Source organism: Ruditapes philippinarum, unplaced genomic scaffold (assembly GCF_026571515.1).
Source record: "Ruditapes philippinarum isolate M1 unplaced genomic scaffold, ASM2657151v2 ctg1258_1_1_1_1, whole genome shotgun sequence".
NCBI classification, from domain to species: Eukaryota; Metazoa; Mollusca; class Bivalvia; order Venerida; family Veneridae; genus Ruditapes; species Ruditapes philippinarum.
In genome coordinates, this window is record NW_026851695.1 from 92,021 (window position 1) to 107,338 (window position 15,318).

Consider the following 15,318-nt stretch of genomic DNA (forward strand, 5'->3'; position numbering starts at 1 on the left):
TGTGGTCTTTATCCGGTGTTAACTCTGTTGGCGTTTTTCTATCAATGAAGGTGTATCAAAGAGGAGTCTCTTTTACTGGGTGGTCTATATCGGGAGGTGACCTTTAACATAGGTTTGATTGTTGTGTCAAATCAAAGAATGGTCTTTTTACCCCGGGTGGCCTTAATTCTGAGGTAACCTTTAAAACAGGTCTGATTGTGGTAGCAAATTGTATGAGAATTTACATTATGGTCATTACCTCTTGCCACATTGTCACCGTTGCACTGCAATTTGTAACCCGCATTTTGTAAAAGTTGTCTTGTTACTTAATAAATGTCATAAAATTTCAGTGCTGAAAGGAATTAACGTATTATCATTTTTGTTATATTTCTTTAAAACCGTGTTCTTACTCTACAACAGTCAGACCAATACGATATCTTATTTTTATGAGCGATATCTAATTTCTAAATGAAAAATGAATTCGATGATCATTAAAACATTATCAAAGATAAATGATGTGCAGTTTTATAACGTATGAACTGCGCAAATGCTTCTTAGTTGTTGATTTGTTCAGTTTTTTCTTTTTCTTCTTGACCACACGCTGCCTTCCATGTAACGGCACAAAAGCATACGATTCTCGACGAACACGTAAATACACACATCATAGGGATGTTTAGACATTATTTACTTGATAAAAATACCCAATCAAGCTGAGCCGGTATATTTCGTTTGTTTCTTCTTTTATGTTTGAAACAGATATACGGTTATTCTTTGATATTTGAAACAGATATACGGTTATTCTTTGATATTTGAAACAGATATACGGTTATTCTTTGATATTTGAAAACAGATCGGTTATTTTTGATATTTGAAAACAGATCGGTTATTTTTTGATATTTGAAACAGATATACGGTTATTCTTTGATATTTGAAACAGATATACGGTTAGTCTTTGATATTTGAAAACAGATCGGTTATTTTTTGATATTTGAAACAGATATACGTTATTCTTTGATATTTGAAACAGATATACGGTTATTCTTTGATATTTAAAATATATATATAAAAAAAAGATATACGGTTATTCTTTGATATTTAAAACAGGTATATATGGTTATATGTCAGGTAAAACATTTTAACCCTTACAACGCTAAGTATCTTAAATGCACTTGTCCATCTTTCAATTTGGACAATACATTCATCGTGTCAGATGTACCAGCTGATCCTGGTTGCATGAATAGAATCTGTCTCCTCCAATGCCGAAATACAGGCATAACAGATTTAAATGCACTTCAAATTAAAGTGACATTATGCCCATCCAAGTGTATAAATGAGTGAACAGGTGAAAGTCAAAATAAGTTTTCATTTTGCCATAATTCCTTTTAATAAAAACAATTATTTCACATTAACAATAAACAACGCATGGATCCAAACGATTTTTTCTTAAATATCCATTAGAATTTACCTGTAACGTTCAGTTCATAAAAAGAGTGGGGCAGTCTTTTTATATTTTAGGCAGATTTTAAATTTTATCCAAAACATTTTCCAATATGAACTGTTGGTCAATCACCATTTTAACAGTCAATATTTTGAAATATATAGTCAGTTCAGCTCAACTTGACTATGAAAATATGAACATAATGCCACTTTAAACTATATTAGAGTGCACTGTCACACCCATAAGAGATCCTCTCAGATAGGATACCAAATAGAGCTATATTCGGTGAAATCCACATCATTAATTTGGGTGCGTTATATTGCGGAAAACATGCGTAATGTCGAACTGAGTTCTTATGATAAACTGAAAATATAAAAGGTAATAATAGAAACTGATGTTGACGAGGGAAGTAAAGCAAAACAAGAACCGGTTGAACCGGGTGATGCTCCCCGAATAGGTTTTGGACACAGGAAAGTAAACCTCTTGTAGTGTCAGATGTTATGCCATAGACAAAGTTCAAAGTGTCCCCTTCTTCTTTTTTTTGGTTTATGACTCCAAGTGTTTGTTTTTTATTTGAATTATTTGATAATGATTATTATAGTAAATTGTAGGATTTTTTCCGTTTGTTCGTGTAGAAAATCTATGCATTGACATTAAAATGGAAAAAGACACCCTGGCCTAGTCCATTATATCATTATCTATGTATAATGTGAACATCGCTAAAGACTAAAAGAGATGATTAGATAACTTTAGGTTAAATATATTCAATGAAATAGATGAATACTGTGTGTGATCAGGGAGGAAACTGAAAGAAACTAAAAGGGCACTAAATTTTACTTTTTTGTTGTAATATAATAATAAGAAAGTAAGGAGATATATTTAACTTAAAGCGTTTCGTTTAAAACACATGAAACTTTTTTTTAAAAAACAGTGAACAGCTAGGATAGAAAGTCAATTGAAACTTTTTTTCTTTTCTTTACTTTCAGCCAGTTAGGTTCGTATCGGATATAGGCGGTGCTGCCGGACTGTTTATGGGTATTTCACTTCTCAGTTTCTTTGAAATTCTACAACTTATTCTAGAAGTAGTCCTGCACATGTTCGACAGAAAAACTAAGTCAGATGAAGTACCTGAGAAAAAGGGCGTACCATGTTAATACTTATATAATGCATTCAGTGTGTTTCTGCCAAATCAATGTTGTTGTTTTGTGTGTGTGGGTCTTTTTTTCTTTTTGGAAAGTCAGTTATTAATAGACTGAAGCGCAGACGGAATACAGTGCTGACATCTCCTGAATCACAGCATTTTATGTCATAATTTGGAAGAAGTAAATCATCACGTTGTGTTGGACAGGACAAAGCATCATGTGTTGCAAAAACTAACAAAACACAAAATTTCTCTTTAGACAATTCTCAGTATATATATAAATGAACAACAATACTGTCAACGATACACATAAAATATGAGAAAAAAGTACTAATAATATACTCATGTGAAGTTAAGTGTCATTCTAAATCTGAAGAAATTGAGCGGATTCACTTTAGGTTTTGTTAAAATGTTTGAAATATCAGACCAACTAAGCACATGCAATGCAATGTTTGTGTGTTTAACTGTTTATGGAGAATAAGGAAGGTGGCAATTATATACTTTTCGTTTTGCTAGTTGTGTAAAATGATAAATATTGATAATATAACTTTGAAAAAAATATTTTATGAACAGAATGTATCTGATTTTAGAATTAGACTATTTATGAGTGATGGTTAAGATAAAAAGTTATGCAACAAAAAGGTTTACGTACATCATAACATTCTGTGTATATGAAATGATGGCATGACATTAATGTTCTGGTCAGGATTTTCACAGATACTGTTAAATTAATTTTCAAAATTAATTTTTACTATGATCATTTATTACCTAGTAGTTAAAGAATGTGTATCTAAAAATATTTGCACACTCTCTAAGAATCCAAATATGTAGACATAATAACAATTTATTACAAATCATATTGTCTAGTCTGTGATGCTCATGATATCGAAGATGAATATTATTTTATTCTCGTATGTCTTTGTGATAGAAACTTTCGTAAGATATATATACTATAGACAAGTAAAGCTGGGAAGTCACTATACGTGACAGTTATAGTGTCGGTATTGCTCAAACCAAGTAACAACAAGCAAGTAATTATATATGTTCGAAAATCCAAGGTTTAAACAAATCTTTATTGATAACATTAGCAATGTATTTCAAAGAAAGCTTGGTAATTAGAAATACTCGTATATATTTGTAAATTTCTAAAACTCATACTTTGATCATCCTCTTCCAAGACACTAAGAAAAGTATCTTCACTTATCAGTATGTTGTTGTTTTTTATGTGATCATGACCACGTGACATATAAAAATTGTTTTGCATATCTAATTGCATGACGATGTGCGAGTAAAAAATATTTGTATTTTCTTTAATCGTATGATTGACTTTTAAGGGTATAGGTGCAATATGACTAGTTAGGAAAATATAAAAAATATTTTGATAGTGAATAAATAATCATTGAAAGGTATTTTATTGAACATATTGTAATGTGAGATAGTATACTGTTTGAATACAGACAAACCTGTGAATTAAGGTCATCCAAAGGAGAGACCATACATGACCTTTATAGACATGTGGTCTTTATCCGGAGTTAACTCTGTTGGCGTTTTTCTATCAATGAAGGTGTATCAAAGAAGAGTCTCTTTTACAGGGTGGTCTATATCGGGAGGTGACCTTTAACATAGGTTTGATTGTTGTGTCAAATCAAGGAATGGTCTTTTTACCCCGGTGGCCTTTATTCTGAGGTAACCTTTAAAACAGGTCTGATTGTGGTAGCAAATTGTATAAGAATTTACATTATGGTCATTACTACTTGCCACATTGTCACCGTTGCACTGCAATTTGTTACCTGTATTTTGTAAAAGTTGTCTTGTTACTTAATAAATGTCATAAAATATCAGTGCTGAAAGGAATTAACGTATTATCATTTTTTGTTATATTTCTTTAAAACCGTGTTCTTACTCTACAACCTTCAGACCAATACGATATCTTATTTCTATGAGCGATATCTAATTTCTTAATGAAAAATGAATTCGATGATCATTAAAACATTATCAAAGATAAGTGATGTGCAGTTTTATAACGCATGAACTGCACAAATGCTTCTTAGTTGTTGATTTGTTCAGTTTTTTCTTTTTCTTCTTGACCACACGCTGCCTTCCATGTAACGGCACAAAAGCATTACGATTCTCGACGAACACGTAAATACACACATCATAGGGATGTTTAGACATAATTTACTTGATAAAAATACCCAATCAAGCCGAGCCGGTATATTTCGTTTGTTTCTTCTTTTATGTTTGAAACAGATATACGGTTATTCTTTGATATTTGAAACAGATATACGGTTATTCTTTGATATTTGAAACAGATATACGGTTATTCTTTGATATTTGAAAACAGATCGGTTATTTTTTGATATTTGAAAACAGATCGGTTATTTTTTGATATTTGAAACAGATATACGGTTATTCTTTGATATTTGAAACAGATATACGGTTATTCTTTGATATTTAAAATATATATATAAAAAAAAGATATACGGTTATTCTTTGATATTTAAAACAGGTATATATGGTTATATGTCAGGTAAAACATTTTAACCCTTACAACGCTAAGTATCTTAAATGCACTTGTCCATCTTTCAATTTGGACAAAACATTCATCGTGTCAGATGTACCAGCTGATCCTCGTGTCAGATGTACCAGCTGATCCTGGTTGCATGAATAGAATCTGTCTCCTCCAATGCCGAAATACAGACATAACAGATTTAAATGCACTTCAAATTAAAGTGACATTATGCCCATCCAAGTGTATAAATGAGTGAACAGGTGAAAGTCAAAATAAGTTTTCATTTTGCCGTAATTCCTTTTAATAAAAACAATTATTTCACATTAACAATAAACAACGCATTAATCCAAACGATTTTTTTCTTAAATATCCATTATAATTTACCTGTAACGTTCAGTTCATAAAAATAGTGGAGCAGTCTTTTTATAGTTTAGGCAGATTTTAAATTTTATCCAAAACATTTTCCAATATGAACTGTTGGCCAATCACCATTTTAACAGTCATATTTTGAAATAGGTAGTCAGTTCAGCTCAACTTGACTATGAAAATATGAACATAATGCCACTTTAAACTATATTAGAGTGCACTGTCACACCCATAAGAGATCCTCTCAGATAGGATACCAAATAGAGCTATATTCGGTGAAATCCACATTATTAATTTGGGTGTGTTATATTGCGGAAAACATGCGTAATGTCGAACTGAGTTCTTATGATAAACTGAAGATATAAAAGGTAATAATAGAAACTGATGTTGACGAGGGAAATAAAGCAAAACAAGAACCGGTTGAACCGGGTGATGCTCCCCGAATAGGTTTTGGACACAGGAAAGTATACCTCTTGTAGTGTCAGATGTTATGCCATAGACAAAGTTCAAAGTGTAAAAATAAACAAAGGGCAATAACTGAAAAAATTAAGCAAGGCAGAGTTAAGGTTCTTTTGCACTACACTTCTATTTAATGAGATATATCTAAAAAGTTTCATGTTGATACCTCTTATGGTTTCAGAGTTATTTCCCGGACAAGGTTCAAAATGTAAAAATAAACAAAGGTCAATATCTCAAAAATTAGGCAAGACAAAGTTATGGTTCTTTTGCACTTCTACCCAATGAAATCTATCTACCTACAAAGTTTCATGTTGATACCTCTTGTTGTTTCAAAGTTATGTTCCGGACAAGAATAGCGGGCGGACGGACAAAGCGGCGACTATATGCTCACCCTTCGGGGAGCATAAAAATAAGTCTGCAATTACTCGTGGGCTGTATGGTCAGATGATTCTTGGTATAGTATAATCTCGAACAGGAGGTTCACTTTTGGCTAATTTTAAACAAAGTACCTTAGAGAGGTTTAGGCCAACGATTGTTATAAGATTCATATAAAATATATCCTAATTTCCGTTACATTTACTTAGGACAAACGGACAGTAAACAGTGTGGCGCCGTTATATGTCGCACTTACCGCTAAATGTCGCACCATTGCCGCTAAATGTCGCAACCACCGCTAAATGTCCCAAAATCATTTGCCGCTAAATGTCGCAATGTTAACGTTAAATGTCGTACGAATTTCCCCTACCGTTAAATGTCGCAACACTGCCGTTAAATGTCGCAAGATGTAAATTCATGTTAAAATCATGATTAAAAGTAGTATTATTTTACTTTTTAACGCTCTCATAGTTATTTTTTACTGTAATTGCCATTTAACAAAAAGTATCTTTGTTTTAATTGTTTTCTTTTATGAACCTAAATATCGAGGTTTTGAGCTGCTATATAATGTAATCTTGACGCTAGAAAGCGTATTCTAGAAAGATACAATTGAAATTCAATTCTCAATAGATAAGTATTTTTCTTTTGTCTCCCTTTTTCATTTATAACCCTGATTGGCAACATCTTAAAGGTATTATGATATTGTCGCTATCAGAATTCGGTTTAAGTCATTTCATTGATTTGAAGACCTTTTTTGTTGCTAGTGCTAATAGTTATACAGTCGTAAACGGGCGGTTTAAGCCCCATTTACACAGTCCCGGTTTGGTGTCCCGGTTTGCCACGGTTTAGTCAACCGGGATCAACCGTGGTAAACCGGCGTTGGGCCGTTGCGATTCCGTGAAGTAAAGGGACAATCCATGGTGAACCGGAACAAACTGAGAGATCGCCACGGTTGTATTTAAATGTTTAATACACCCGGGGCTCACCGGCATTCACCGGGAGGAAGCCCAAAACCGTGTTCTATCGGCTTGGAACAGGGAATTGCCGGGAAACCACCGTATCTATACCGCATCCATACCGTGACAAATCGTAGTAAACCGGGATTCGTGTCAATCAATGTCCAAACGGCAAAGTCCCGGTGATGACACGATGTTGCCACGGTAAAACAGGCAGAGCTACGGTAGAGCCAGGGTACATTGAGGTCATAGGCAACAACGCTCCGGTTGGAGCCGGTAATGTCCCGGATATTGCCGACAAGTATGGTTATACAACGGTGATAGACGGTGGTGTAACGACCTCATGCCGATAACAGGAAATTTAAAGAACAGGAATATATAAACTTGAAGTGTATGGCATGTTAAACGTTGCAATAGTCAATAAATTTAATTTTTGGTCTATATCCAATATTTATATTGTATAACTCTAATTTTATATGCTTTACCATTATATTTATTCTATCCTACTAAAAATATTTGTTCATCCAAAAATATTTGTGTGCGATAATTTTCTATATATATGTTCTATATTTGAAAATATATATTGTATAATTTAAAATATTGATTGGATACAGTACTGAAAAATATTTATTCGATAATTTGAATCATAGGATAGAACGCTTAGCTTATTAAGCCCCGCCTATAAAGTAAGCACGAATGTCTGATAAAGCGTTATCATCCTGATTGACTATAGTGTAGTGGAAATGATCAGTGTCCCTGTGAATGTCAATGTAAATAGTGCATATGCTTAATCCTCCTTATAAATATATATGTATGTCTAAAAATGGAAAAATATTTTAAAGTCTTCAGGACATACGAAAGGTGATAAAAAATAAACCGGACTGGGGCTGTCAATTGAAGAATTTTCAAACTATCACTTATTGCTATATATCACAATGAATCGGAAAACTATTTACCTAGTAAATCACTTACCGATCGCTTAACAGGTCTGCAAATATATACCGGCTGTAAAGACCCTCATAACATATATTCCAGATTATTTGTGAGAAAAAGGAACTGGCTACTGTTCTAGCGTTGAAGTTTGTGTTTCGCCGATATAAATGAGTACAATAACGCACATTTAGCCCTTTTTTATAGTTTGCTTTGCGGTATACCTAACACATTTGCCGAACTATATACCTTCATAAGATACTAGTTTTCGGCATTTATTTCCACAACTATGTCTGATTTTGCACAATCCTGCATAATTTTAACAATTCTGCATTACGGGATATACACGCCGATTATATTATTGGTGCATATCGAATCAAAGTCAACTTCTGTATATATTACTTTCAGTGAGAGTATAGTTCATCTTAAGTATAAGACCGTTTTTTTGCTCATTTTCCCTCCAGCTTTTTTACATTACAATTTGGATTTTGTATACCAGTACTCGCCTGTTCTTCGCAAGAATACGACTTGCGCTTCTATTCTAGACTGCTTGCTAACATGCGGTCTTAATCAAACATATGAATAACGGATGATGCTAATTAAGAATACACCGAAAGAAAATTCTTCCAAATATGAATGAAATTCTTAGAATAATTAAAATCAGCCATCATGAAAAACAACAACAACAACAACAAAAACCAAATTACATGACGGTATATCTACACGTATTACTAATATTTATTCATAGAACCCTGTCTTTTACTTTCCTTTGAAAAAATCGTATATATTTAGTTATCTAGAAATAGCCGGATCATTTATTTATCGTGAAATTTATTACATATAAAGATAAAGTGTTCCGTTTTTATGATTAGAAAATTTTATGATTAGAAAACATTTTTTATCTTCCTCAATATTAATATATATTATTAATATGTTATGTATTCATATATCAAAAAGATGATCTTACCTTTGCCTTCTCGACAAGTTCTGTCAACTTAACAAGTACATTACCTGAACTTATAACATAATGAAACCCCAAGAAAAACACGAGAACATTCAAATAACACCTGATTTGTGAACGAATGAATTACAAGAGCGTAGCGGATGGTATCTTTGCATGACTTTAAAATGCTTTCTTAAACATGATATAGTACATAAATAATATGTTTCTTGTGAGTAATATATTAATAAATACTGAGTTAAAAACTGATGTATGGATAGAAAAACAAAAGAGCACGTAGGTAAGATAGTTACCGCACTCGGAATAGGTCTGCATAGTATTTACAGACCCTGTGGCCTTTTAAAAACCTCGATCGCTACGCTCTCTCGGTCTTCAAATCGCCACCGGGTCAGTAAATACTATGCAGACCTATTCCTCGTACGGTAACTATTACATACCATATCTAATTTGATATTGTACGTAACAGCGATTTAAAAAAACATGGCAACGCACACCCGCGCAGTATAAATTTGCACTGACAATAGGCGCTTTATGAAGCGTATATTTTTACAATATGACACAATAAGATTTCAAAATACGCCGAAACGTCATGAGCCATATTTGACGTTGTCAGAAAAATGACTTTAGTTATATCACATTTATCTTTGCAATCACAATTCATATGTCACTTGTAAAAGAAAAACTCGCGTTAAGGTTAAGGTTAAGGTAGCCACAGCACAGTTTTTGATTAAAATAACTGATTAAGAAAGGGTAATTGAGAAATTGAAAAAAAGAAAAATAAGGGAGAGGCAGAAAGAAGAAATTTTCAAGGACGTTGGTGACGTCAATCGCCGAGAGAGACGTTGAAAAGTGACAGGCGATTGACTGAGGACATTATAAACTATGTTCGACAGTAGCTACGGGACTGTGTAATCAATTCTTACTAAGGAATTTAAAAAATAAATATTAATGCAATTATTATCACACTGGCCATAGCTTTTGCAGAATCGGTCGCGATGGAGATTTCGTCGCTGAAGCGGTGGATAAAATATGGTCGTTTGCTGCTGTCATAGATGTATATGGTCTACGACAAAGACTACTAATCAAGGGATAATTAGCCTAGAACATTTTTGGCATACTTTTAAAGATAAAGCATAGTGTTTTATGTGACATAAATCAATTCAACTTAAAAGACAAAATGTTCTAAGTCACATTGAACACTTTGATTTTAACAATTTTTGAAAAAAAAGTTACAAAGACTGTTCTTTCTCCAAATGTTTTCTTAGGTTTTAAGCAAGGAAATATTAAAATCCACATATCTTTAACGATATTGAGTTGTTCTCCCGACACCACGTTTAGTAGATTTTAAATTTTCAAAATCCGACAATAAATTAAAAAAATATGCAATTCTAAATCTTTACATGCTTTTTTCTCAAAAACAACAAAATGGCACTTAGAACAAAACGTTTTTCAAGCGACGATATAAATAATATATAAATATATCTTCTTGTTGGTATCTTTCGTTTCATATAGGGGATATGTTCCGATTTATGTTCCATGTATTTTTATGTAAATGCATCTTACATGATATCCTCACATAGGTTCATATCGTGGTTAAATTATTAGGCATATGAAAAACCATTATTATACGAAGACTTTAAAATCTATTTCCATTTTTACATATACATTTATAAGGAGGATTAAGCATATGCACTATTTACAAGGGACGCTGATCATTTCCACTACACTATAGTCTAGTTTAATCGTGCTTACTTTATAGGCGGGGCTTAGTCTGCTAAGTGTTCTATCCCATGATTCAAATTATCGAATAAATATTTTTCAGTAGATCTATACAATAAATATTTTAATTATACAATATATTTTCAAATATAGAACATACATATAGAAAATTATCGCACACAAATATTTTAATGATGAATAAATATTATGGTATAGAATATAAAATAAGAGTTATACAATATAGATATTGGATATAGGACAAAAATTTAATTTATTGAATATTGCAACGTTTAACATGCCATATTACGTAAACAGAATAAAATGTTCCAGAACAAAATATTAGTTTGCTATTTTAAGTAGGGTTTTATCCTTTTAGCAATTTAGCAATTTTTGTGCATGCGCCACTCTCTTTATGGCAATTTATTGTCAGTTTTATTTCATACAAGCATTTTGGAAGTATTCTTTTTTTTTTAAATCCAAACAATACTTTTTGCATTGGATATATAGCTTTATACACTTTAAGGACCCGAATGATTTGGTGTATATCGAATATTTTTATGGTTTCGAAGCCCGAGGGTAACTACTAGTGCCCTTCGGTCCGACTTTACTGATCGTTGGCCTATCATTGGACTATATGCTTTCAATTCTTTCATTTACGACAACATAAGACACATGCCCTGGGCCTAGAAACACATATGCATTTTGTTTAACAATAAAAAACAGGGATAGAACCCCATATGTATCTCAAAAAATGAGCATCGTTAAAAAGTATCTGTGAATTTCCGCTGCTTCAGATGTGAACCTTAACTTTTTAAACAGTTATATAAAATTCAATCATTTTTTTAAGAAAATCGAAATGTGATTCTCGCTCCTGACTCTCCTCTATATTACTCATTTTTGTTTTGATTTCTATGTAGTCTTCATTGAGATATTCTTTCCGTGTGTCCAAAACATGCAATGTGTATCACTAAACGGACTAAAAAATCCAGAGATTTTACGAAATCTCAATACAGAGCGATGCTTAACATTCAGACAAATCCTGATTTAAACATTTATTGAGATTTGGCTACAAACGAAGGAATCGCTGCTCAAAATTGCATTTGAGCTCCATATGTGTTGAGGAGATCCATATGCATATATAAAAATCGCACTATAATTACGGATCACTTTCATAAAGTGTAATCTCATTGTGTAATAAAAACTATTATCCAAAATAGACACATTTTCAGGGACGAGCTTGAATAACATAGTGTCCATATAGAAAGAGATAAAAGACATTCTGCATATGAAAGGCATTGAAAATACGTGATATGGTGGGAAGGCCTTATTTATTTTGATTTAATACACTTGTTACTATATATAGTAACAAAATTGCCTATGATTTCAACTAATTATGAATGTCACGTGACCTATTATGAGTTTGCGGCCCGGGGCCGAGAACTAGTTATCAGCCCGCAGAACATATGCACGTGCACAAACTGAAACAATGACGTCATATTTTACGTCATGAAACAGTTAACTGTAAAAGTGAAAGTAGGTTGACAGCACATCGTATTTAGTACAGACACATTTTTGTTACTGTTGAAATTTGAACAAATAATACGACAAGTTCAATCCGAAAAAAAAATGAAAATAAAACTTGCCTCTTTGAACACACAAACAGTAAACATCTCCGTACAGAACTCAAGAATTTCAACCAAAGAACTTCAAAGTAGATTTCTATTTGTTATTGTCGTTTTTTTCTTCTTTTTTAAAAATGCTACTATTAGATCTACCAAGTGTATTAAAGACATTAATACACGTCAGAGTAGGGCCGGAAGGTGATAATCGGCCCTGAATGAATAATGGCCCTCGGGCTAAAGCCCTCGGCGTTCCATTATTCATTTGCGGGGGCCCGGATTTTATTCAAAACCCCTTTTTCCCCGGGGGCCCCTTTTTCTTTTTCCCCCCTTTTTTTTTTTGGGCCCGTGTAATTAAAACCCTCCTTATTTTTAATTTTTGGACGTCGTGTGTACTGCATTCATTCCCTTTTACGCCGTCATGCATTAATTAATTAACTAATTATTCACTCGACTGCACTGTCTGCTTAATAGGGGAGTAATGTGAAGCGTGTTTGAATTTGGTATGATGCAGTAAGAAAGTTAGTGATAAAAGATCAAAGAAACTTTGCATATTTATTTACCACATCAAGGCACGTCCTTGTATAATATCTATATGGTTCACTTCATGCCCATAGTCGCAATTATGGGTCAATGCCTATTTGACTTATTTTATGCCTGCTCTGTAACTCTTTGAATAGTTTTAAAGAATTTTTAACAAATCTTAACCGCATTGAGCGGACATGCATCCTTTTTCCTAAATGTTATTTTGCGCTAGGAGGCACTGCCTCTATTAATCTTTTCATAAGTAGCATAACTTGCAATATTATCCATTTCAAGTCCCCGAGAAAATAACAATAACCGTTAATAATCGACTTATTGATAAAAATTCAAAAATCAATCTTTTGGCATGTCATTAAAAATGCTGATGAAACGGCGGTTAGCGTAATACTGGCGCGTCCAAAGTATTTACAGTGTCTTTGGTTATCCAAACTAATCAGAAACACCCAACATACTTCTGATTGGCTCATATGGTGTGGGGTTTACAAGAACGGTCTTTGACACATTACATAAAAAGTAACCGAGGTTCCGAGTGGGGAATTTAATTTATGAAGAGAAGCAAAATATAAATTGAAATTTTATGTTTATTGAATTCTCATTTCTGTTTATCATGCGAAAAAAACAGTTATAATGTATCGAACCTGTTATGTAGAAAGATCATTTACTGGGGCGGCATCTCGGGTTTTCCCTTCACAATGTTCTCGGCCAATATTCTGTAAAGAAAAACTTTCGATGTCGCACCAGGCCATGATATTTCCACATAACAGTCTCGTCGCTATAACTATAACTTGTGAAAGGTAAGAGTGATTTCCCTTTGGTTTATTACGCAATTTTTAGGGGAGATTACTCTATCTGACTTAATAATGAAAGGTAAGAGTTGTTTCCCTTTGGCCGTAACGCCATTTATAATTGTCAGGAGTGGTTACTCTGACTGAAAGGTATGAGTGATTCACCTTTGATTCTTGAGCCATTTGTAATTTCCAGGGGAGGTTAGTCAATCTGAATTAATTATGAAAGGTAAAAGTGATTACCCTTTGGTTTCTTATGACATTTTCAATTTTCAAGGGAGGTTTCTCTATCTAACTTAATAATGAAAGGTTAGAATGAGTTCCCTTCATTTTCCTCAAGGGAGGTTACTCTATCTGGATTAAACATGAAAGGTAGGATTGATTTCCCTTTGGTTTCTTACGCCATTTGCAATTTTCAGGGGAGGTAAATCTATCTGGATTAATAATTTAAAGTTTGAGTGATTTCCCTTTTTTTCTACAGGGGAGGTTACTCTGTCTGACTATATGGAAGGAAAGAGTGATTATCCTTTGTTTTCTTCCGGGGAGGTTACTCTATCTGACTTAATAATGAACGGTTATAGTGATTTCCCTTTGTTTTTTCCCGGGGAGGTTACTCTATCTGACTTAATAATGAAAGGTTAGAGTGATTTCCCTTTGTTTTCTTCAGGGGAGGTTACTCAATCTGACTTAAAAAAGAAAGGTTAGAGTGATTTCCCTTTGTTTTCTTCAGTGGAGGTTACTCTATCTGACTTAATAATGAAAGGTTTGAGCGATTTCCCTTTGTTTTTTCAGGGGAGGTTGCTCTTTCTGACTTAAAAATGGAAGGTTAGAGTGATTTCCCTTTATTTTTAGGGGAGGTTACTCTTTCGGGATTAATAATTTAAGGATAGAGTGATTCCCCTTTTTTCTACAGGGGAGTTACCCTGTCTGACCTAATGGAAGGAAAGAGTCATTTCCCTTTGTTTTCTTCAGGGGAGATTACTCTATCTGACTAAATAATGAAAGGTTAGAGTAATTTCCCTTTTTTCTACAGGGGGAGGTTACTCTTTCTGACTTACTTAAGAAAGGTTTGAGTGATTTCCCTTTGTTTTCAGGGGAGGTTACTCTTTCGGGATTAATAATTTAAGGTTAGAGTGATTTCCCTTTTTTTCTACAGGGGAGGTTACTCCATTTGGCTTACTAAAGAAAGGTTAGAGTGATTTCCCTTTGTTTTCTTCAGGGGTGGTTACTCTATCTGACTTAAAACTGAAAGGTTAGAGTGATTTCCCTTTGTTTTCAGGGGAGGTTACTTTATCGGGATTAATAATTTAAGGTTAGAGTGATTTCCCTTTTTTTCTACAGGGGAGGTTACTCCATCTGACTTAATAATGAAAGGTTAGAGTGATTTCCCTTTGTTTTCAGGGGAGGTTACTCTATCGGGATTAATAATTTAAGGTTAGAGTGATTTCCCTTTTTTTCTACAGGGGAGGTTACTCTATCTGACTTAAAACTGAAAGGTTAGAGTGATTTCCCTTTTTTTCTACAGGGGAGGTTAC